The sequence below is a fragment of the Prunus avium genome, chromosome 8 (genome assembly GCF_965620075.1).
Source record: "Prunus avium chromosome 8, drPruAviu1.hap1.1, whole genome shotgun sequence".
Classification (NCBI taxonomy): domain Eukaryota; kingdom Viridiplantae; phylum Streptophyta; class Magnoliopsida; order Rosales; family Rosaceae; genus Prunus; species Prunus avium.
This window is the reverse complement of record NC_142291.1, coordinates 7255410-7281929: the sequence shown is the minus strand read 5'-3', so window position 1 is coordinate 7281929 and position 26520 is coordinate 7255410. Positions and strand designations below refer to the sequence as shown.

The 26520-nt window shown below is 42.7% G+C and overlaps 1 non-coding gene across 1 annotated transcript; it reads left to right on the top strand.

Moving 5' to 3' along the window:
- Positions 1-17025: 17025 nt before the first annotated feature.
- LOC148291253 (small nucleolar RNA R71) lies at positions 17026-17132 on the top strand. The gene has a single exon (XR_015827251.1). It is a non-coding gene; the product is annotated as a small nucleolar RNA R71 (small nucleolar RNA).
- The last annotated feature ends 9388 nt before the right edge of the window (positions 17133-26520 follow it).

Genomic DNA, 26520 nt, shown 5'->3' with positions numbered 1-26520 from the left:
GGTAACTAGAGATTATAAATGGGATGGGAAGAGACAAGAGAGATAAGAATGACGAAAAGGGGATTTTGGTAATGCATTATATAGCCTACGTAGTCCTAATCCGAGTGGTACAAGGAGGAGTATTAGTAAATATTTACGGATACCCAATCCAAATGGGCTCTTGAAAATCTAAACCCAATCCAAAACTTGAAATCCAACTTCGACCAGGAAACAATTCCAGCGGTTGCTTGCCGCCCAATTTCTTTTGATTTTGTGAGAGTGATTTCGGGTTTCTGTATTTTGAAGATAAATTTAAATTTATTCAGATTATCACAAGGGAAGAAGCACTGCCCTCAGATTTTATCGACGGAACCGTCGTGATAAGACGACGAGTGTTATGAAATCGTCGTGGTAAGGTATTTAATACGCTTATAAAATATAAAACGTTGGGTTGATCTACGTTGTCTACGATCCAGCATCTCGGCCCAACCCAGACTTTGGCCGATCAGGCACAGTCCGGCCAGAGCAACGTGACCGAAGCGTTACCACAACAATGCGATCAGAAATGCTTGGCCGCCGTGCTGCCAGTACAAATATACGGACCGGCCATTCCGACGACAACGCAGACCTATCTAGGTTCCCAGTATGATGCCATCCAGCAGAACCAGGTGGTTATGCCTCGATGGCCGGTGGACCAATCCTGCCTCGGTCAAACCCACGAGGTCTCTCGAAAGCTACCCGGCTCGGTCACAGTGGCCGAGCCCATTACTCAAACGGCCCGGCAGGAATGGCCGCGAAACGATGCGCAGCGAAGCAGGCCGTGTCAAGGGTTTCAGTTCGACGGAATCCGGCCCATTTTGAAAGACGTTTTAACACATAAGGAGCTGGGGGCACCAGGTTACCCAAGGCCGTGCCTATCAAGGGAACCTAGCGATTGGCGCAATTCATCCCCTGAAGTTTTTTGGGCACGCCGCGCCTCAAAAAACTCGGCCGTGGGCACATCTCCTTATATCTTGGCCGACGGCCATGACACTGATAAACTATTAAAGCGGAAGGTTCGTTTCCTTCAAGTTTTCGGGCAACGTGGCCGGAGGAAGAAGGATTACTCGCGGATAACACCCAGGAGTTCTGAAAATCCGAAAGAATCGAGACTTGACGTCTACAACTCGGCGCAAGTTCAAAAGAAAATGGCGCCGAGGACCTACGACAAGAGAGTCAAGAAGAAGAAAAGAGGAAGGTAGGTGGACGGGCTAAACGAAAGGCCCGGCCGTCATATAGAAAAGGAAAGAATACATTTCGTTTTTCAGAAAAGAAGGCCCTTGCCTTACATTTAGTTAAAAGGGGCATTACTTACAAAAACAGAACGGCTAGTCACGGCCGAAATAACATATACATATATCTGTCTGTGGTCGTAAACAAAGAAAAAATATGTGTAAATAAAATAATGTATGTTTTTGGTCACTTATTACATCCCAAAGAGAGAAAGAAAAAGGGAAAAATAGTTAAAATAACCGCTCATCGCCTGCCTAGACCCCTTCACTAAACATTCCCCAGATCAGGCAGGTGATCCTTCTCCAAGAAATGTCCCCGCCATCAATGTCCACCTGCCACCTCGCTCGGATCAGCTTCCGCTCAGCCAGGGCCTTCTTCATCTCGGTCGCGGCCTTGAGGATTCGCTTGGCCGAAGATTTCAGCTCATTCCCGGTTACGACCGCGCCGTCTCGGCGCTGGAGTATGAGATCTCGGCGGGTCTGGAGTTCGGCAATTGTTAAGCTCATAATTTCATACATATACATGCCCAAATTTACTTACTTCTTTTGCTTAGTTTCCTAGATTTCTATGTTATTTGCCTCTCTTTGTGTGTTTTGTAGGAAAAAAGAGCAAGAGAGCATAATTCATGCAATTCAAGCATGTTAAGGCCTAATTTGGATGAATGGATGAAGAGCTTAAAGACAAACTCATTTTGGCTACAGCCCCCTGCCAGTCCAGTTCCGTAGGTCACATTACAAGATTTGTTTCAGCAACCTACACAGCTCGGATGAGGCCGCATTCTTCATGAAAGTTGTTCCAATGGGTGTGTACTATAACATATCCAAAATTCAGCCCCATTGGATAAATATGGAGTCTGTTACCTAGCAAACACAGAGCCATGCTCAGGATGGATTTTATCAGCGCGCAAACTGAGTTAGCAATTTGTTTTGGCCTTAACTTCCTCCTCCGACCTTGGATTGGCCCAAATAATATATGGCTGGAAAGAAGACATTCTGAACTTCAAGTTTGAGTGCTTAAAGTCTTAATTTGCTTAAGGGAAGCCCAATTCGTAAGCCCTTGAAGTTGCTGGTCATGCTGACCTCAGGATGAGCTATTGTTTCTGGTTGGAAGCTTGGTCATGGTGAGCTAGGCATGAGCTATTGAGCTGGTTGGAAGCTTGGTCATGGTGACATGAAGATGAGTTAGGGCTGCTGGTGGGATTTATTGGTGAAGTGCTGTTGCATTCCTAAAAGGACACAAATTAATGTGCAAACAACCAATTAAAAATACCCGCAAGTGCACGAATCTATCGAAGTATAGATTGTATAAGTACGGGGTCGATCCCACGAAGAACTTGTCGGTTGTCTATAAGTTCTAATTCGAGTACAAAAAGAACACTTAACTAACACACCACAATGCACAAATGAAAATTTGAAACTAAAAAGAAATATAAAAGAAACAAACAAAACAAAACAAAAAAAAGAATTGTGCTGTGAACAGTGACCAGCGACCGGTCGTTTGTTAAGAGCGACCGGTCGTTTTTTTGTCTGGCGACCGGTCGTGAGGTAAAAGCGACCGGTCGTTTTAGTACAGAGTCGAAACTTCAGAATTGTGTGCTGAGCGACCGGTCGTGAGACACTAGCGACCGGTCGTTCTTGGGCAGAGTCGTTTTCTCTGTTTTTCCAGTTTCAACCTCTATCCAGTGTTTTGCCTATAACTTTCCAACCGTACGTCCAAAATTCACGTTCTTTATACGGTTGAATTCAGCACAGAAAATGGAAGAACACCACGCGGACCAAAAGTCCAAAACAATTACGGAAACAAATAGAATTTAGTAACAAAGACACGTAACGTGTCAAACACGCAACTCACACACACATTGGGGGGGGGGTTTGATTTGTTTGAAGTAACCTATTTCTATTGCATGAAAGTAAATGGACTTTTAAATTAAATGAGAATGGCGGAGATGAATTATCAAGATGTGAAATCAAAATGTAACAAACACTAGGGTTTCGGAATCCACCCTAAACAATTCTACCCAAGTTCATGAATACTCAAGTAATGAACTCTAAACGTGTTGATGAAGATGTTCGCAATCAAGACCATGGGTCGTGGCTCAAGACGCATTGATTCTCTCTAATATACGTAAAGTGCATGGTTCGTGCTACAATACTTGTGCCCTCCTCATAACCGAACCTAGGTATGGTTCGTACTTCGATTCAATTACAAGGAGAACCCATTAAGTTCAAAGAGAATATGAACATCACAAGAATCCTAATAGCATGGTGTTTACATTAGGTATTCAAGAAACCAATTCACATAGATGATTCTTACTTCATCCATTTATTGCTTAGGATAACATGAGGATACACATAATCCCAACAATCTCAAGAAGCATGCTTTCAAAGGTGATCAATCAAAGAAGAACATACATCAAGGATAGATTAATTTGGTGAATTGGAATTCATCAACAATATCTAGAAATTCATACACTCAAGCATCAAAACAAAAAGGTAATCATGTTTAGGGCTTCAACCTAAGCCCTAGCTATGGAGTTTAGTTCCTCATAATCATTTCAAACACAAATTCAAAATGAAATTAGAAAGAGTTTACAGATTTTCAGAAAATGATGAAAGCTTCAAGATCATCAATGGTGGAAGTCTTCTTCTCCACTTTTCTTGACTGCACCTTGGCTTTCTCCTAGCTCCAAGCTCCAAAATCTGCTCTCAATTGTGTAGAATGATAGAATCCTCTTCTCTCCCGTTTCAAGCTTTCCCCAAATCAGATTGCACCTCCCTTTGCCTCCCTCTCTCCTCCTTTCCAGCTTTTACTTTTAGTATTCTAATGCAAAGTCTTCACCCATTGTCTTCTTGTCCCCTTGCAAATGATGAAGCCTTGTCCTCACAAAGATGCCAAATGCTTCAGAAAATATCTCATCTACTAAGGTAAATTCTTGTTACCAAGTGTTATGGTAACAAGAAATTAAGATGACACAAAGGAGGTAAAAGCTGGCCAAATCCGGATTTCCAGAGCTGTGGTAACATGCTGGATTGGTTGGATAGGCAATACTTGTCCAATGGAGCTCAAATTTTGATATGTTGTAGTTAACATCCATTGGAACAAGTCTCATGAAGATCATGACCTCATTCGAGCACCGGAGCATGTTGATCCCAGGCCAAGAAGTTGACCTACGAAAATGAACAAAAACAGAATTTATATCAAATAATGCACTTTTAGCTCATTTTCATACAAACCAAGGTAAAACCTATTAAAACACAAAAAAGAAGTAAAAAGGCTATAAAATGTCAAGAACTAACTCAAAATAGTGGGTGAATAACATGAAAAATCATGTGTAAAAATGAACCGAACAAACTTCCCAAACTTATCTTTTGCTAGTCCTCGAGCAAAACAGAAATTAAAACAAGACTCGAAACAAAACTTTCCGAACACTTTCTAAGGAGAGAGCAACTCATGCAAACGACTCAAAAGTTTTCACAAGAAAAACTCAGTTTACACATTATTCACAAGGCGGCAAAATTCATAACACAACATGCTCAAGTGTAGTAGTGTGATGGCCAAATGGAACTCATTCTCCAATTTCAGTTTTCACACAACTTCAAAAATCATACCAAGCATAAATGTAACTTCAAATCTCACCAAAGTTGTCCTCTCACAAATGAATCACTCGGAAGAGGGTTACAATGCATCACTCAATAATAAATATGAGAATAGAGTTAAACCATACGGGACTTAACTCAAAATTAGCAAGATGAAAAACATGCATGAATATGATCTCAAGAAGGATGCTAAACACTTAAAAGCTGAAAAATGTGTGCAAATCAACCACATGACATTTAGGATCAATTTAGGTCTTTATTATAGGTTGTAATGGGGCTAAGGGTGTAAGGTGAGTAAGAAATGAAGGATATGGATACAACAAAGTCCAAGGAACTCACAATGTAAGAGCATATAAACGTTGACTAAAAGACTTTGAAACATCACGCTTGAGATTTTCACTCATTTTTTTTTTGGTGATCAAATAGACCACAAAGCCTTATACCTCCACTAATTACGATTCACACTCCTTCCTTCCATTTGAACAACCATCAATTTATTTATTTTGAGGCCAACCAAGAGACATGGAATTTAAATTTGAATCCATTGCCAAATAACCACAACTTTTCTCTCTTCTTTCACCCTTTGAGTGAAGTACTCTTTTTTTTTTCAGAAATAAAAGAAATGAAGTTGGAAAAGAAAAAGAAGCACACTTCCCAAACAAAACAAAGACGACAGCCGAAAGGGAAAACACACTTCCCTAACTAAAATAAGACAAAGGTGATAGCCGAAAGGGAAAGGCAAAAACACAAAACACTAGAAAAACACGGAAAAAAGAAAAGTAAAGTGAAAGTTAATGTGCTCCCCCTTGAAGCGATTAGGTCGAGCATGCCCGGGAAATCCGAAATGGCGTTGGCTCTCCCTCTCATCTGCATATGTCTATTTAAGCCACGCCTCTGCAAGCGGAAGAGTACCCTGCAATTCTTTCTGCAAACTCAAGGAAAACCATCAAAAACATCCAAAGACAAAACAATGGCATCCACATGTACTCACCTTGATGATCTCAACCTTGAGCTGTCACTAGCACCACCAAATTCCCAGATAAGGGCTCCTCCAAACCCTATCTTCCCAAACTCCTCATACCACCATGGCTCGGCCTCAAACTTCTCTGAGGTGGTGCCGCGAAGGGCAGTAATGCCGGAGGGCATGACTGTCAGCAGACTGACAGTTGCAGATCACCTGCATGTGGCGCAGAGGTCTGACCAGATGGCAGTGGACGAGTCCCACAATCTAACCGTGCTCAACGCGGTCTCGGCCACAAATTTGGGCATGCGCCTACTGGCGAGAACACGAGAGTGCGGGGCACTGAGTGAGGAGGTGGCGGTCCTGAAAGCTCTGGTGGCGGACCTGCAGAAGCGGCTCTACAGCGCCAACCAGCATGTAGAGATGCTGCAGAAAAGGAACGAAGATCATGTAGAGCTGCTGCAGATTCTACAAGCAAGAACAGACAGAGGCAATTAGCAGAAGCCTCAGCTAGCTCAAAATGCAAAAGAAACAAGTGATTCAAAATTTTTTTGTTTTTTTGTTTTTTTTTTTTTTTTTTTTATTTTTATTTTTTTTAGATTAGGTGTAATAACCCTTCCCAAACTTAGCATGAAAAACACATCTAAATTAAAGCTCACGAGTTCCTTAGAAAGGTAAATTCTTGTTTTTCAGGCTAAGGCTAGAAGTAAAAATTGGTTACTTGAAAGAAAAGGCATACATGTAGGCTCAAAGTGGTTACAATGGAAAATCATGCTTAAGCATGCATAGGGTTAGCTTGAAAGGCACAAACGGTCCAAAGAGGGCCTTAATATCATTTCTCAAATGTCATGTAATCAAATTGCACAAGAATGAGTAACTTTTAAGTGCTCAACCAAATCAATGAATAATGAGATCAGACAACAACTCAGATGACAAGAAAAGTAAGAATATGTGTATAACACTCATGAATTGAAGCACAAGGCTCAAAGCTCACATTATATGGTTATACAAGTCTAATTCATGCTTGATACAATTCTTTGGATCATGCAAGTCCCTCAACTAGAGAATTATGAAACAAATGGCAAGTGCGTAGAGGGTTTCAAACATATCATGCTAGAACGATGCCATTTAGTGAATAACAAATTATTATTTTTTTTTTTTTTTTTAAAGCATTTTCAATCAAGTCATTTAAACATTCATCACAATCTCATCATATATGTCCGGAAAGTGACTTAAGAACAAAAAAGACTCAAAACAGAAAAGAAAACAAAATAAAAGAAAGTAAGAATTTAAGTGAAACGAAAAAGACTTGCTATCCCTTCCCAAACTTAGAAACAAACATTGTCCTCAATGTTAAAGAATTCAGGCACCAACAACGTTATAACAAGAATTAAAGGGAATAAAGCAAGTAAATACAAGAACAAACACGAAAAACAACTACAACACAGTCGCAAAAACAAAAACAAAAACGAATCCAAACAGAAACAAATAAAACAGTAAGCCCTAACAACAGTCTTACACATGCAGAAATCCAACCCAAAGAAACGCACAAACCAAATGAAAGCCCAACCCAAACGAAAGCCCAAAAGCGAAGAAAGTAAATAAATAAAAATAAAAAACAGAGAAACCAAGTCAGAAGCACAAAGAGCGAGGACTCAGTAAAATAGAAAAAGTGGGCCCTGAAGTCTCGGCACCTGTGAGTCACGGGAAACAAAGTGAGAGACGTGTCGACAAGCAGCGGTCTCTCTCTCGGTCCCAAGCCAGAATTATTGGCTTCATAGGAAGGTGTGACGACTTTCGTTTCTCAAAAGCGCTGAAAGGCGGAACTGTAATTAAAGGGGTTGGGGACCAGGTGAGGTGACCTAAGGGGATAGGCCGTAAGGGCCGCGCAAAACGCAGAAGCGCAGTGGCTAGGGTTACGTAAAAACTAACTCTATAAAAGAAGAAGAGAAAGAGTTGGGGAAGAACACACAAACTCAGAAACACACAAAAGAGAAAAGAAAGACAAAAGAAAGTAAGAGTTGAAATGGCGTCTTCCTACCCATTCTCGTTGGATCTCAACCTAGCTCCACCGACTCAGACTCGGGGCCAAGCAGTGGCACCAGTGTGGATGCCCTACTTTGCCTCTGCACGGGGGCACGTGACAGTGAATGACTCGATACTGCTGGACAACGATGTTGCCCTTGGAGTTGCTAGAAATCTAGTAACTCCCAAGGATATACGGGTGCTGGGATCAAGGGATGACAACCGGGTCGTGAGCGATGCTCTGGCACTAAGCGTGCAAAGCACCGCAACAGTCGCAAGTGTGGGTCATCGCCTACTTGCGAAGTCCCATGAAGTGGAGGTGCTAAGAGGTCAGTTGGCGGCGGAGCGAAGTATGGTGGAAGAGTGCCAGAGTATTATTAAAAGTTTAAAAAGGGAAAGGGCAAGGATAGTGGAGGTGAATCGACACCAGCTAGAGGCGTTGCGGGAAGAGAACCAAAATCTCTCAAAGATGGTAAGTGTTTACGCCCATGACATGAGAAAGCAGCTGGAGGACCTGGACCAACCGGGTAAACGCAAGAAAACCGATCGCGAGAGTAGGTATGCTCAAGCTAAGAGTGCGATCTTTGGGAGCTCGAGTGATGAGCCCCAAGAGGCTGTGCGTGAAGCCCCGGAAGAGGATAGCCATAGGGCTAAACTCAAAGGTCCAATGGCCGAGACACCGAGCACTGTGAAAGAATAATTTCTAATGTATTAGTGGTGTGCCTGGTTGTCTTTGCCCTTTCCGTGTATTTGTTTGTTGTTTTTTTTTTTTTTTTTTTTTTTTTTTTTTTGATCGTCAGAAATAAAAGAAATGAAGTTGGAAAAGAAAAAGAAGCACACTTCCCAAACAAAACAAAGACGACAGCCGAAAGGGAAAACACACTTCCCTAACTAAAATAAGACAAAGGTGATAGCCGAAAGGGAAAGGCAAAAACACAAAACACTAGAAAAACACGGAAAAAAGAAAAGTAAAGTGAAAGTTAATGTGCTCCCCCTTGAAGCGATTAGGTCGAGCATGCCCGGGAAATCCGAAATGGCGTTGGCTCTCCCTCTCATCTGCATATGTCTATTTAAGCCACGCCTCTGCAAGCGGAAGAGTACCCTGCAATTCTTTCTGCAAACTCAAGGAAAACCATCAAAAACATCCAAAGACAAAACAATGGCATCCACATGTACTCACCTTGATGATCTCAACCTTGAGCTGTCACTAGCACCACCAAATTCCCAGATAAGGGCTCCTCCAAACCCTATCTTCCCAAACTCCTCATACCACCATGGCTCGGCCTCAAACTTCTCTGAGGTGGTGCCGCGAAGGGCAGTAATGCCGGAGGGCATGACTGTCAGCAGACTGACAGTTGCAGATCACCTGCATGTGGCGCAGAGGTCTGACCAGATGGCAGTGGACGAGTCCCACAATCTAACCGTGCTCAACGCGGTCTCGGCCACAAATTTGGGCATGCGCCTACTGGCGAGAACACGAGAGTGCGGGGCACTGAGTGAGGAGGTGGCGGTCCTGAAAGCTCTGGTGGCGGACCTGCAGAAGCGGCTCTACAGCGCCAACCAGCATGTAGAGATGCTGCAGAAAAGGAACGAAGATCATGTAGAGCTGCTGCAGATTCTACAAGCAAGAACAGACAGAGGCAATTAGCAGAAGCCTCAGCTAGCTCAAAATGCAAAAGAAACAAGTGATTCAAAAATTTATTGTTTTTTTTTTTTTTTTTTTTTTTATTTATTTATTTTTTTTTTAGAAATTTGTGTGTAGAATCACATGTTTTGGAATGAAATAAGCATTTGAGCCAAAATTCTGAGTGCATAAACATAAACAACCTACTTCCCAAACTTATATGAAACAATGTTTATAAATGATGGAGATTTAATACTAAACAATGCCATATAGAAAAATTGGGATGGATAATCACAAAATAAAAGAAATAGTAAACAATTAAAAGTTGAACTAACAGTAAAAGTTGAAACAAACAAACTAATAACCGTCTCAAAATAAAACCCAAAAACAAAATAAATTAAAAGTTCAAAAGGGTACAAAGCTCAAAGTACTACTGATCATCATCAGTCTCATCATCATCATCACCATCAACATCATCACCATCAACATGTGCAGAGGTCCCGGGATGACCTGGCATCTGGAGGTGCGTCCAAATGGCGTCAATGGAAGTGCTCATATGTTGCATCTGCTGATACTGGAGCATCTGCAAGTCCCAAATGGCTTGGAGAGAGGGCTCCCAAGCAGAAGTGTCGACAGTGGGAGCAGGCGGGAATGGCTGGAATGAGGCCGGCCCGTGTGGTGGTGGTGGTGGCATATGAGGCGGCACTGGAGCAGGTGCGGGTGCAGGTGCATGTGCATGGCGCCTCTGAGAGATACTCTTGGACACAGAAGTGTCCGAAATGGGACCCATGGGCTCAACATATATATCAGTGGGGCGAGCCCGAACACCTGAGCGGTCACAAATCATGCTAACAAGGCAAGGATAATAAATTATGCTTTTCTTACGTGCACAAGCCTTCAGGCGTTCAAAAATGATGTCAACAACTGGTAGGATAAAAGTTCCCTCATGCAAAATTTGCAGGAGCTTGACCCCTACTGATGGAATTTCCGACCGTTGGCCGGATGGATAAATGTTGTGGCGCACAAAGCTCCACAGGATGGCAAAGTAGGGTGTCAACTTACCCTGAATGAGGACAGTCTTTTTAGTTTGAGATGCAAAGGCAGCAGGGTCAGCATAAAAAAGTGTTTCAGCTGCCCTTTGCATGTCAAAATCCTCACCCAAAAATTGTCTCCAATTAACAGTATTCTCTCTGTCACTTATTTGAAGAACCTCAGAGATAATGGAGGTGGATAGTACAATATTTTTGCCCCGAACCTTAAGGGGTACCTCTGCATTACGTCTAAGTTCTTCCCTAGGGAAAGCGGCATAGAACTCACGCACAATTGATTCATTATATTTTGCATAGATGTGAGCTAAGGGTAGGAGGTTTCGGTCCCTAATAAGGTGCCGGACTTGAATAAGTCCAGCGGTTTGGATGGAGGGACTAAGATCTAAGTTACGCTCAGTAACCACAGTGGCAGTGAGCATTGCCTCTTCCGGTTGAGGTGCACTTCGTGAAGAAGATGCACCCCCTCTGGTACCCTGTCTAGCTCTAGACATCTAAGGAGAAAAAAAAACAATATGCACAAAACAAATCAACAAAAAAATTCATGCCACAGTTCCCAAACATGCAATACGCCACAATTATACCAATATCAAAACCAAAATGCATGCACATAGCCAAAATTTGCCACAATACAAATATACACCAATTCGAACGAGTCAACAATTTAATCACAATGTAAAATACCACAATGCCACAATATTAATCATAATGCACAATTAAGCCAAAATTCCAAAATGTAAACAACATTCCCAACATTCAACCAAAATGACAAAATTCCAATAATAAACACAAATAACAACAACAATAATCAAATAAGAGATTGAGAGTGAGAAAAACATACCCAATTGAGGAAAATCACACCAAATGATAAACACAAGCCAAACCCAAAACAAAAACAAGAGAAACAACAAATTAGAAACAAAACAACTATAGGAATGCATTAGAGTAAGAAAATCAAAGAGAAAACACCAAGAAAAATTCGAAAATTACCTTTGTGCTACAGTAACCCTAACTGAAAATCACCTCAAATTGAAGAAAACACTTGAAATTTCAAGGAATAGATGCCAAAAACGGATTCTACTCGAAAAATTAAGTGAGAAAAGTGTGATTTGGGTTAGGATTAGGGTGGGTTGTGAGGGAGGTAGAGGGAGGGAGAAGAGAGAAGTCGAAGGGGGGGGTGGGTCTGTCGCTGGGAAGAAGAGGAAGTGAGGAGAGAGAAGAGAGAAAGGAAAGAAAAAGACGGTTTTTTAAAAAAATTTGCGACGAGCGACCGGTCGCGAGTGAAAAGCGACCGGTCGCTTTGAAGCAGATTCAATTTTAAGAAAAAACGGCGAGCGACCGGTCGTTTCGAAGCAGATTCAATTTTAAGAAAAAACGGCGAGCGACCGGTCGCGAGTGAAAAGCGACCGGTCGTTTCGAAGCAGATTCAATTTTTTAAGAAAAACAACGAGCGACCGGTCGCGAGTGAAAAGCGACCGGTCGTTTCGAAGCAGATTCAATTTTTTCTGAAAAACCAAACGAGCGACCGGTCGCGAGGCATGTACGACCGGTCGTTCTCTCTCTTTTTTTTTTTTTTTTTTTTTTTTTTTTTTTTTTTTTTTGGGTTGAAAACTTTATTAAGGACTTACCTTCCCAACTCAGTTTTGCATCCCCGAATGTATATCAATGAAGTGAAGCACTTCATCTTCTTGATGCAAAGTATTTTCGTGGTAGATTTTCAACCTATGCCCATTAACTTTGAATTCCTTTCCTATGCCTATTGGTCGGATTTCAACTGCACCATAGGAAAAGACATTAGTAACAACAAATGGGCCAGTCCAGTGGGAACGAAGCTTACCTGGAAAGAGTTTGAACCTAGAGTTAAAGAGTAATACTCTTTGCCCTACTTCAAACGACCTTCTAATGATATGCTTATCATGAAACGCCTTTGTTTTTTCTTTGTAAATTTTTGCGTTCTCATAAGCATCATTGCGAAGCTCATCCAGTTCGCTCAGTTGTAACCTTCTGATATCTCCTGCTTCCTTCATGTCGAAGTTGTACTTCTTAATTGCCCAAAGGGCCCTGTGTTCAAGCTCAACAGGTAGATGACAAGGTTTACCAAAGATTAAGCGAAATGGAGACATACCGATTGGAGTTTTGTAAGCAGTTCGGTAGGCCCAGAGAGCATCGTTAAGGCGCAAAGACCAATCCTTTCGAGTAGGACCAACAGTCTTCTCTAATATATGCTTCACCTCTCTGTTAGAAATCTCCACTTGTCCACTAGTCTGAGGGTGATAGGGGGTGGACACCTTGTGAGTTATGCCATACTTCTTGAGTAGGGTCTCAAATGATCGGTTGCAAAAATGGGATCCCCCATCACTAATGATGGCCCTCGGTGTTCCAAACCTACAAAAGATATTGGCTCGAAGAAAGCTAAGAACAACTTTCGCATCATTAGTCTTGGTTGGAATTGCTTCCACCCATTTTGAAACATAATCAACCGCAAGTAGAATAAATAGATTTCCAAAAGATGAAGGAAATGGACCCATGAAATCTATTCCCCAAACATCAAATATTTCAACAATTAGAATTGGGTTTAAAGGCATTTGATTTCGAGATGAAATGTTACCCATTCGTTGACACCTATCACAAGATAGACAGAATTGTGATGCATCTTTGAACAAGCTTGGCCAATAGAATCCACTTTGCAAAACTTTTAAAGCTGTCTTCTTGGCTCCAAAGTGGCCACCACATGCGTTCGAATGACAGAATGTGAGTATGGACTGAGATTCGGTCTCGGGAACACATCGCCTAATCACGGAGTCCGAACAATACTTCCACAAATATGGGTCATCCCACACATAGGACTTGGTGGTTTTCAGCAATTTGTCCTTTTGACCTCTTGACAAATCCCTTGGTATATTTCCTGTAGCGAGAAAGTTGATAATGTCAGCATACCATGGGTCAGAAATTTGTAATGCAAAAAGTTGCTCATCAGGAAAGGATTCACGAAGAGGAAGAGTGTCTTCTTCGGTATTGGAGTTAGTGATCAATCGGCTAAGGTGGTCAGCTACCACATTCTCCGATCCCTTCTTATCTCTGATTTCAATATCAAACTCTTGGAGCAACAAAACCCATCGTATCAATCTTGGTTTTGCTTCCTTCTTTGCCAAGAGATATTTCAAAGCTGCATGATCAGTGAAAACAATTACTTTAGAGCCTATCAAGTACGAACGAAATTTCTCTAAAGCAAAAATTACAGCTAACAGCTCTTTCTCAGTAGTTGAATAGTTCAACTGAGCATCATTAAGGGTACGGCTTGCATAATATATTGCATGCAATCTCTTCTCAACTCTTTGTCCTAATACAGCTCCAACTGCAAAATCAGATGCATCACACATTAATTCAAAAGGTAAATTCCAATTTGGAGGCATAATGATAGGTGCAGTTGTGAGAAGAGTTTTGAGCCTTTGAAAAGCTGCCAAACATTCATCATTAAGATCAAAATTTGCATCTTTGGCAAGCAAGCTACACAATGGTCGAGAGATCTTAGAAAAATCTTTTATGAATCTTCTATAGAACCCGGCATGTCCTAAGAAGGATCGGATCTCTTTCACTGATGTGGGAGGTGACAACCCGCTTATCACATCTACTTTGGCTCTGTCAACCTCAATGCCTTGACTGGAAATCACATGACCTAAAACGATTCCCTGTTGTACCATGAAATGACACTTTTCCCAATTGAGAATTAAGTTGCATTCCCGGCATCTTTGCAAAACTAAAGACAAGTTGTTAAGGCATGAATCAAATGAATGACCAAACACACTAAAATCATCCATGAATACTTCAATAAATTTTTCTACCATATCGGAGAAAATACTCATCATGCATCGTTGGAAGGTGGCCGGGGCATTACACAATCCAAATGGCATACGCCGGTAGGCGAAGGTACCATAAGGACATGTGAATGTCGTCTTGTGTTGGTCTTCAGGAGCGATGGCAATTTGATTGTATCCTGAATAGCCATCCAAGAAGCAGTAGTAACTGTGACCTGCAAGACGTTCAAGCATTTGGTCAATAAATGGTAATGGAAAATGATCTTTTCGGGTGGCGGTATTTAATTTTCTATAATCAATACAAACACGCCATCCCGTTTTGACACGAGAAGGAATAAGTTCATTTCCCTCATTTCTTACAACAGTTATTCCTGACTTTTTAGGAACCACTTGGACCGGGCTTACCCACTTGCTATCGGAAATAGGATAAATTATACCCACATCCAATAGCTTCAGAATTTCTTTTCGGACTACCTCTGTCATGATTGGGTTTAACCTGCGTTGAGCATCCTTTGTGGGTTTGGAATCAATTTCCAGTAAAATTCTATGCATGCATCTTGTTGGGCTTATTCCCTTGATGTCCGCAATACTCCAACCAATTGCTCCCTTGTGTTCTCTTAACACTTGCATCAACTTCTGTTCATTCTCCACATTGAGATTGCTAGCAATAATCACGGGCAATGTCTCTGTTTTACCTAAATAAACATACTTCAAGTGGGATGGCAATGGTTTGAGCTCTAACTCGGGTGCCCTGTCAAGAGAAGGAACAAGCTTTTCAGTATTGACTGGCAAAGGTATAAAATTTGGAGTGTACTTACGTGGTATGGCTGGACATGCATCAAGGAATTTCACAGCCTCAAGTAACTCATTATCAACAATTTCAGCAACTTGAGGATTTTGTGTCAACACCTTTTCTAATGAATCTGTACCATGAGTACTATTAAATGTATTTTGCACAATATGACACAATGATTCAATACGAAAACATTCATGTTCATCATTGGGGAGTTTAAAGGCATCATAAACTTTGAACTTTATTGTTTCCCCTTGAACTGTCATTGTCAATGTTCCTTGTCGAACATTGATCACAGTATCTGCAGTGGCCATGAAAGGGCGGCCAAGAATCAATGGAAGATCCGCACCCGGAATAGGAGCTTCTTCCATCTCTAGCACCAAAAAGTCAGCTGGTAAGATGAGATCATTTACTTTCACAAGTACATCTTCCAAAATTCCTCTTGGATATCTCACTGATCGGTCCGCCAATTGAATGCTAACAGAAGTTGGTTTAAGATCACCTAAGTTAAGGGCTTCAAAAACAGAATAAGGCATCAGATTAATTGAAGCACCTAAATCAAGTAAAGCTTTGTCAAACAATTTATCTCCAATTATGCAAGGAATTGTAAAACTTCCTGGATCTTTCAATTTGGGAGGGAGCTTCCTTTGCAAAACAGCAGAAGCTTTTTCCGTTAGTGCAACCGTTTCATGATCTTGGAATCTCCTCTTGGTGGTACAAAGGTCCTTCAAAAACTTTGCATAACTCGGAATTTGCTTGATTGCATCCAAGAGAGGAATATTGACTTGCACTTTTCTGAAGGTTTCCAATATTTCCTTGGCTTGTTGAATTTTTTTGGAACTCATAAGCCTGTGAGGAAAAGGAGCACGTAAGATTTCTTCGTCAGTAGGTTCACGACTTACCTTCTCCTTTCTTGCCCTTCTTGCAAGTTCATGCTTTGGGATCCACTCGGATGAAGAAGCTGCTTGCTTATCTCTCTCTTTGTTGCTTTCATCCTTTTCTTTAGGCTCAGCCACTTGTTCAACCTGCATGTCATCAACATTGTGAATCAAATCTTTAGAACCATTTATTTCACCAATTACCTTACCAGTTCTCAAGGTAACTGCTTGAACATGCTCACGCCCAGTTGGATTAATCTCTGGTTGGCTAGGCATCATACCAGGTTCCCTTTGACTCAAAGCTTGAGCAATTTGTCCCACTTGATTTTCTAGATTAGCAATGGCCTTATCCGTTTTCTGCATGTGGGTGTCATTCCTCTGCATGTAGCTTTTTGTCTCAGTGATGAAACTATCCGTGTTTCTAGCCATGGAAGCAACAAGTTCTTCCAAAGATTTTCCTGTAGATTGTGGTTGAGGTGGATTGTAGTAGTGCATTTGACCATGAGGTGGGCGAGCATGTTGTTGACCTTGAGGTGGGTGAGTTGGCCCTTGAGATGGTTGAGTTGGCCCTTGTTGAACATTCGAATTGTCACTCCACCTGAAATTTGGATGATTTCTCCACCCCGGATTGTATGTTTGTGAGAAAGGATCATTCTTAGGCCACTGATTTCTTTGAAATGAGCCCACTGCATTTGCTTCCTCATGTGCCAAGGGACAATCCTCAGTGTCATGACCAATTGTGGAGCAAAATGCACAAACCTTGGATGATCCCGGTGCCAATTTCTTCACCATGTTGGTTAGGTTTGCAATCTGAGCTTCCATACTAGAAAGGGTACTTACATCATAGGATTCCCCTTTTCTGACTGGTCTTTGCCTTGAATTATATTGGCGAGCATTTGCAGCAACAAGATCAAATATTGCTCGCAGTTCTGTTGGAGTCTTGGTCATTATAGTTCCTCCTGCAGCTGCATTCACATTGTTTTGGTCCGCTTCAAAAAGTCCTTCATAGAAGTGTTGCATTAGAAGCCAAGCTTGTATGTTATGATGCGGACAAGTGATTAGAAGCTTCTTGAAACGGTCCCAATAATCCTGGAAGCTTTCTCCCGGCCTTTGCAGAATTCCTGTAATCTGACTTCGGAGTTCATTTGTCCTTTGTGCTGGGAAAAAATGTTGCAAGAACTTTGAAGCAAGATCCGTCCATGTTGTGATGGAATTTGGAGGTAGATAGTGAAGCCATTCCTTTGCTGTATCCTTTAAACTAAATGAGAAAAGTCTCATTCTTATCTCATCACTACTCATGCCTTCAATCTTTATTGTGGAACACACTTCCTCGAAGTCTAGGATATGTGCATTAGGATTTTCTCCAGGATTTCCCAAGAACTTAGGCAATATGTGTATCATGCCCGATCTCAACTCAAAGTTTTCCAAAGTGCTTGCGGGATATACTATGCAAGATGGTTGTCCAGTTGTTGGCGGTGAAGAGTATTCTTGCATAGTAAGTTCCGCATTTGCAGCTGCTGCCGCCATTGGTGAAGGTGGAGGTGACTCGACTTTTGGTGAGCTTGGTGATGATGAAAATGGCGAGAGTGAAAAAGGCAATGGAGTAGACACAGCTAGTTGGATGTTCCTTTCTCTCAAAGCTTGAGCTTGGATATCTTCTACAGTGCAATCTAATGAAATATCCAAATTCAGAAGGGACATAAGCAAAATGTTCCTGCAATAAGAAGAAAACAAAAACAAACTCAAATAAAATGAAATGACAAACAAAGAAAGAAAAAAAAAATGAAAATAAAATTAAGTACTCTAAATATACTCAAACAAAACATATAAGCAACCGTGCCAGTTCCCCGGCAACGGCGCCAAAAATTGTTGCATTCCTAAAAGGACACAAATTAATGTGCAAACAACCAATTAAAAATACCCGCAAGTGCACGAATCTATCGAAGTATAGATTGTATAAGTACGGGGTCGATCCCACGAAGAACTTGTCGGTTGTCTATAAGTTCTAATTCGAGTACAAAAAGAACACTTAACTAACACACCACAATGCACAAATGAAAATTTGAAACTAAAAAGAAATATAAAAGAAACAAACAAAACAAAACAAAAAAAAGAATTGTGCTGTGAACAGTGACCAGCGACCGGTCGTTTGTTAAGAGCGACCGGTCGTTTTTTTGTCTGGCGACCGGTCGTGAGGTAAAAGCGACCGGTCGTTTTAGTACAGAGTCGAAACTTCAGAATTGTGTGCTGAGCGACCGGTCGTGAGACACTAGCGACCGGTCGTTCTTGGGCAGAGTCGTTTTCTCTGTTTTTCCAGTTTCAACCTCTATCCAGTGTTTTGCCTATAACTTTCCAACCGTACGTCCAAAATTCACGTTCTTTATACGGTTGAATTCAGCACAGAAAATGGAAGAACACCACGCGGACCAAAAGTCCAAAACAATTACGGAAACAAATAGAATTTAGTAACAAAGACACGTAACGTGTCAAACACGCAACTCACACACACATTGGGGGGGGGGTTTGATTTGTTTGAAGTAACCTATTTCTATTGCATGAAAGTAAATGGACTTTTAAATTAAATGAGAATGGCGGAGATGAATTATCAAGATGTGAAATCAAAATGTAACAAACACTAGGGTTTCGGAATCCACCCTAAACAATTCTACCCAAGTTCATGAATACTCAAGTAATGAACTCTAAACGTGTTGATGAAGATGTTCGCAATCAAGACCATGGGTCGTGGCTCAAGACGCATTGATTCTCTCTAATATACGTAAAGTGCATGGTTCGTGCTACAATACTTGTGCCCTCCTCATAACCGAACCTAGGTATGGTTCGTACTTCGATTCAATTACAAGGAGAACCCATTAAGTTCAAAGAGAATATGAACATCACAAGAATCCTAATAGCATGGTGTTTACATTAGGTATTCAAGAAACCAATTCACATAGATGATTCTTACTTCATCCATTTATTGCTTAGGATAACATGAGGATACACATAATCCCAACAATCTCAAGAAGCATGCTTTCAAAGGTGATCAATCAAAGAAGAACATACATCAAGGATAGATTAATTTGGTGAATTGGAATTCATCAACAATATCTAGAAATTCATACACTCAAGCATCAAAACAAAAAGGTAATCATGTTTAGGGCTTCAACCTAAGCCCTAGCTATGGAGTTTAGTTCCTCATAATCATTTCAAACACAAATTCAAAATGAAATTAGAAAGAGTTTACAGATTTTCAGAAAATGATGAAAGCTTCAAGATCATCAATGGTGGAAGTCTTCTTCTCCACTTTTCTTGACTGCACCTTGGCTTTCTCCTAGCTCCAAGCTCCAAAATCTGCTCTCAATTGTGTAGAATGATAGAATCCTCTTCTCTCCCGTTTCAAGCTTTCCCCAAATCAGATTGCACCTCCCTTTGCCTCCCTCTCTCCTCCTTTCCAGCTTTTACTTTTAGTATTCTAATGCAAAGTCTTCACCCATTGTCTTCTTGTCCCCTTGCAAATGATGAAGCCTTGTCCTCACAAAGATGCCAAATGCTTCAGAAAATATCTCATCTACTAAGGTAAATTCTTGTTACCAAGTGTTATGGTAACAAGAAATTAAGATGACACAAAGGAGGTAAAAGCTGGCCAAATCCGGATTTCCAGAGCTGTGGTAACATGCTGGATTGGTTGGATAGGCAATACTTGTCCAATGGAGCTCAAATTTTGATATGTTGTAGTTAACATCCATTGGAACAAGTCTCATGAAGATCATGACCTCATTCGAGCACCGGAGCATGTTGATCCCAGGCCAAGAAGTTGACCTACGAAAATGAACAAAAACAGAATTTATATCAAATAATGCACTTTTAGCTCATTTTCATACAAACCAAGGTAAAACCTATTAAAACACAAAAAAGAAGTAAAAAGGCTATAAAATGTCAAGAACTAACTCAAAATAGTGGGTGAATAACATGAAAAATCATGTGTAAAAATGAACCGAACAAGTGCATCAACCAATTCAAATTTTCTAATACAAGTGCATCAACCAATTCATATTTTCTAATACAAGTGTTGTATGCATTAGCCATATCAAATTCAGATTTTCACTTCCCCTAGGCCTATAAATAGGGATGTTCTCTAAGCTTGTAAACACACCCCAAGGGGGGGAGCTCTCAAACACTTCTCTAGAGCTCCCTTCCCTTCTCTCCCTCAAATTCTCTTAGTTTTGCTTTCTAGTTCTCAATTCTAGCTTTCTTTAATGTTTTCTTAGTTGTAATTTATTTTTCTTGTAATGTACATTCTTTCTTAAGTATTCAAGTTTAATTAGTTTCCAAGTTTCAATTATGGTTTTTGTTCTTATTCATTATGCTTATAAGTTAATATGCTAGTTTGAATGATTGATCACCATTTAGGCTTGCATGTTAGCTATCTTGGTTTGAATTAAGAGTATACACCATGCTTTAATTCGAATTGAACTATGAATAGGAAGAGTATGTATGGACATTCGACAACAGGGATTAGATACATGCTTGGTTGTTTAAAATGTTCTTCTATGCTTAATGGGTTCCTAATGCTTAATTTTAGGTTAGACAACAAATGATCAAATTAGGGAATTAGGAACACAAGGTTATGACCACACACCATGGCTTAATCATACTTTAGCTAGAATCAATCCATTAATCTAAATTGAACTTGGGAACTTATTTGCTTGAGTTACTTTCTTATTTTCTTCCTTCTTTCATGTTCTTTGTTTTTGTTTCTGTTTTGTGTAGGAAAACTGAATTGGATCATTCAATCACCAATCCCTGTGGAATCGACCTCGCACTTACATACGCTAAACTACCAATGGTTCGTGCACTTGCGAGTATCACAAGTTGAGGATGCAGCTGAATCCATTTTGGTGGAGCTAAATCTACGCAACAGCAATCTGGGCCTCAACCTGCGCAAGCTTTTCATTCTCTCGTCGGACGACGAGGTCGTTCTCTTTCAATCGGGCCATTGCAGGTTGAACTTGTTCTTTTATCACCTCCAGATCCTGCTCAAGCGAGCTCCCTTCGGCCATCCTCGTGACGGCTTCAGCATACCGACCGATCATTTCCTCGCCTTCAGCTAGGCGGGCTTGCAGTTCATCCAACTGAGACGAATCAAGCAGACCAAGCGCTATGGCCGTATCCAAGCAGGACCTAAACTCCAAAGAAGCCGGGGCCGAGCTACCTCCTTCCTCATGGAGGCTGGCGTATAACTCCTCGAGATCATCAGAAGAGGTGGCCTCCTGGACATAAGAAAGAGTTTGGGTGAGAAACAATTAGCTAGGACATAAAGGAATAACAAAAATGAGGGCTGAATACTCACGGCGAGCGAAAGCTCGGTCATTACCGCCGAAGTAGTCCGCAGGAGACTCGGCACACTCACGACCGCGGCCCCAATTACTACCGGCTCGGTCACAACCATCGAGTCCTGAAACAACGGCGCATGGGGCATGGTCGCGGCAACCATGGCCAGCGGCGGCGACGATTGGGGAGGCTAGAGACAAAAATTCGGTCAGAAGTATAGTGCAGTTCTAAAGAGAGAACGATAAAGCCAAGTATAGGGAAAGCGGACTCTTACCGAGTGAAAGGAGATGCCGTATGGGCGACGAGTGGCGGACGGAAAGGGCTCACCAGGCACGTCCGCAGCAGGCTCTTCGGCGGCCTCTTCAATGGCCTCCTCGCCGTCCTCATCGGCAGCCTCCTCAGCGACCTCTTCAGTGGCTTCCTCGGCGATCTCCTCGGTTGCTTCTTCGGCAGTCTCCTCTGCAGGCGGCACTTCTGCGGACGCAATCTCAGCATCCAGCACCTCAGCCACTTCCTTTGCAGTGACCGCCTCCTCAACCGCCGCCTCTGCAGCTCCCACCTCCTCGACCACCATATGGGCAGCGGCCGCTTCCTCTACATACGGCACCTCGGCCGTGGCCTCCTGCTCGACTATTGCCACGTCCTGAGGAAAGAACTAGATTACCAGAATGCACAAAAGAGGAAAAAGATGCCAAGGAGGAATACTTACGATCGCAGGGGGGGCCTCACTCACAATCACGGGAGGAGCTTCCTCCTCACCTCTGCCCTCTGAGAAGGTAAAAAGGGTCCTCTTCCTCGGCCGCTGCAGGGCCGCCGTCTCGGCCACGGCACTCTCGGCCGGTGCGGCCTCAACCGTTGCGGCCTCAGTACCTAGCACCTCTCGGCTCCTCTTGCGACCCAAGGCTGCGTATACAAAGAGAAGGGACAAAAGTGAGATGACCAGGGACAGAAATGGTTCAGAGAGGCCGGTGAAGAATAAATGATAAATAGAGAAAATAGGCGAGGCTTGCCAGCGACAGCGGTTGGTCAAGCTGGCAGGGAGGGCGGCACGGTCATGTGCGCCAGCGTCTTTCGCTCCCCCACCACAGACGTCGTCCTGCGAGCGGGGGCTGCAGTCGAGGATGGGGCCGCGGTGGAAACCACGGCCGCTGTTCCAGCCAGGGGAGGGGCCGTCACCCTAGGAACGGCCACGACCGGGGTACTCGGTCGAGGAGGGCCGGCTGATACCTTCTTCACTTTGCTGCCCTTGGGGGTAAGAGGGTCTCAGTCTGCATTCTTCAGAGCCACCCTTACGGCCTCTTCAACAGGCCGGATAAATCTGGCCGAGAGACACTCCTCGTACCAGACCCTCCCATCTTCGTCATACGCATTACGGTGCGACCAGGGCGTCAGTGTTGGAAAATGGCTCACATTTAGTATGCAAGTGAAGGAGTGAGCGACCGGTCGCAAGGTTTGGGCGACCGGTCGTTTTTACACAGATTCGAAGTCTGGAGCAAATGCATGGGGCGACCGGTCGCTAGTTCTTTGCGACCGGTCGCAGGAAACATGAGCGACCGGTCGCGTGCCATTTGCGATCGGTCGTAAAGAAGCAGAATCGAAACTGAAACCTCAGTCCAAAAGCGACCGGTCGTCCCAGTTGTGCTGTGACGATTTCTTACGTGTTTTCAACTGTGTTTTCGGTGGCTATCGCTTTCCACAAGATTGCATGTGTTTAATGGGTCACTTCTGAGGTAAAAGAAGGTGGACTACCTGGTGTATAGTTGGGAGAGCACTCATTGCCAATTGGTTGTCTTGGTTTGGAGAATCCATTCTCCATTTTCTGGTTTTGTTGGAAGGTGGCTGAAGTGGGATTTGTTTACTTGCATGATCTGATCTTTAGTCTAAGTGGGAGACTAAAGGAAGGAACGTGGAAGACAAGATGGTGCCTTATCTTGTGTCCATTGGTTTGTGTAGGTAATGGAGATAAAGCAAGACATTATAAAATGAGAAAGCAAGTTGAAGTTAGGTGTGGTTAATCTCAAGGTGGTCAAGTAGCTGGGTGCTATTGTGTTCAAAGGAGGTTAACTCACCAAGGGAGAACGTGAGAGAGAGCAATCAGTTCAAGTTTAGAGCTGAGTTGGGGTCTTGAGAGTCTAGACACAAAGGGTGGGGGAAACACCAAGGGTTGTGAGAGTGTTTCACAAGTGCATCAAAGTGTTGAGCAAGGGGTGTGAGAGAAAAGAGAGCTTGGGGAGAGAATAGAGTTCTAAGGGGGTTTTCTGTGTAAAACCAAAGTTGTAACTTATTCTTTCATGAAGTGAATTTCTCAAGGGGATCACCAAGAGGATGTAGGCAATTGCTGAACCTCTATAAATTCTTGTGTCACTTTGTGCTTGGTTGTTGTCTCAAGTGTGTGTGTGTGATTCATCCATCATTGTGTGTGTCACAAAGTCCATCAACAACAAGATCATTAGGGGAGTGAGTGAAAGTGTTTGTCCACTTTTCACAACAAGTGGTATCAGAGCTGTGTTGGAGCAGCAATTGCTAGTGTGTTGAAGATGGCAAGTGACAAGGAAGCTGAAGGTGGAAGTAGCTCTATGCATCACAGGCTACCACAATCTGTCAGCATGAAGGTGGAGTTGAAGCCTTTCACAGGGAAGGAGAACTTCACACTTTGGCAAAGGAGGATGAAGTCAGCCCTTACACAACAAAATCTCAGTGTTGTCTTGGAAGGCAAAGAGAAGAAGCCGGTTACCATGACAGATGCGGAGTGGGGTGTGCTAGATGAGTTGGCTAGAGGAGCCATCAAGAACTTCATCTCCGATGAGGTGCTCATCAACGTGATGAAGGACACAGCGAAGCAAACATGGGAGAAGCTCGAAGAGATGTTTGCAGGGAAGTCGCTGTCCAACAAGCTCTTCCTCAAGGAGGAACTCCTAAATCTTCGGATGGCGGAGGAAGGAAATCTAATGGAGCATTTGAGCAGCTTCAATAGATGTGTTGCTGACTTACAAAGAATGGATGTGTTGTATAATACGGAGGATAAGGCACTCATGTTACTAACATCCTTGCCTCCGTCTTATAAGCATTTCCGAACTACACTTATGTTCGGGAAGAGTACTTTGAATTTTGAGGAGGTGGTGCAAGATGTGATGTCGCATCACAGGATGTCTCAACGTTCGGAGGAGAACTCTCAAGATGCTGGTTTGTTCGCAAGGAGTCGTTCAAGCAAGCAAGAAGGTAAGGGCAGCAAAAGGAATACTAAGTCCAAGGACAATGAAGGGTGCTTCGAGTGTGGATCTATGGATCATTGGAGACGAGATTGTCCGGTATGGAAGGAGAAGCTGAACAAGATGAAGAAAGCTGGAAGTTCAGCCCACGTGTGTGATGAGGACACATGTGATGAACTCTTGACGGTTACGGATGAAAGTAACGGGGAAGTCATGGCAAGTTCTTCATGTAAGAATTCTTCTTCAAGTTGGATTTTAGATTCCGGGTGCTCATATCATGTGTGTGCAAATAAGTTGATGTTTGACACATATGAGGATAAGGATGCATGCAAGATTATGTTGGGAGACAAAACTACATGTGAAGTTTTGGGCATAGGGACTGTGAAGATCAAGTTGCAAGGTGGTGAAGTTTGGACTCTTAGTGAGGTAAGGTTTGTACCTGCACTAAGAACGAATCTAGTCTCTCTAGGTTCTTTGGATAGAGAAGGTTGCTCTTACAAGGCCAAAGGAGGGAAGCTCATGGTCACACAAGGTTCTGTGGTGGTTATGAAGGGGGAGATTCAACCAAACAACACATACAAGCTCTTGGGTGGTGCAGAGATTTGTACCAAGGAAGAGCAAGCAACAAGTCTTAATGTCAAGGAGCCGGTCCAACATGATGTAGCTGCAAGTATGCTCAAGACAAGTTGGGCAAGGAAGGTTAGTCAAGGTTGTATGACTAACGGTTCATCATCAAAGGTGCTTGATTTCAAAGCTGCAGAAAGTGTGGAGAGGAATATCCACAAAGGTGAAATCAAGACAAGGAATGATGGGGAGGATGTTGTTGAAGAGAAGCTTCTTGCCAAGGTGGTCATGGAAGGGACTCCATTTGAGGTGGAGCTTGACACAAGGGCTGAAGAAGGAGGGCAACAACAACAAACTCACAAAGGGGTTCTACTTGAGGTGGAGCCATCATCAATTGCAAGGTCCAAGCCCAAGGAATCCATCAAACCGTCCCTAGGTTTTGGATGGATGGACCAAGAAGTTCCAACCACGTTTCGGAGTGCTATAGGGAGCATGAAGCGGGAAAGTTGGAGAAGTGCATTGATGAAAAGAAATGTGTTCTTAAATCCAAGAGCAAGAAGTGCTAAATGGGGATTTAGTGAACAAAGGTTTGGTATGGGGTTTGCATATCAAGGGAAGTCCAAGGTTCAAGGTTCCAAGGAGGCAAGGAGCAACGAATTTGGCAAGGGGGAACTCTTTTCTGCACAAGAGGTCCATGTTACTCAAGTTTAGGCTTGGGTGGAGCACCTTCCACCAAAGGTGCATTGAGGCAAGAGGTGTATTGCCATGGTGGAGCTCTTGGAAATTACTAGAACAATTTCTAAGAGGTTGAAGAGGTTCTAGAGGTCAACAATGACTCACGGGGTGATTAAATGGTTCGCCAAGGTGGAGATTGTTGGAAAATGGCTCACATTTAGTATGCAAGTGAAGGAGTGAGCGACCGGTCGCAAGGTTTGGGCGACCGGTCGTTTTTACACAGATTCGAAGTCTGGAGCAAATGCATGGGGCGACCGGTCGCAGGAAACATGAGCGACCGGTCGCGTGCCATTTGCGACCGGTCGTAAAGAAGCAGAATCGAAACTGAAACCTCAGTCCAAAAGCGACCGGTCGTCCCAGTTGTGCTGTGACGATTTCTTACGTGATTTCAACTGTGTTTTCGGTGGCTATCGCTTTCCACAAGATTGCATGTGTTTAATGGGTCACTTCTGAGGTAAAAGAAGGTGGACTACCTGCTGTATAGTTGGGAGAGCACTCATTGCCAATTGGTTGTCTTGGTTTGGAGAATCCATTCTCCATTTTCTGGTTTTGTTGGAAGGTGGCTGAAGTGGGATTTGTTTACTTGCATGATCTGATCTTTAGTCTAAGTGGGAGACTAAAGGAAGGAACGTGGAAGACAAGATGGTGCCTTATCTTGTGTCCATTGGTTTGTGTAGGTAATGGAGATAAAG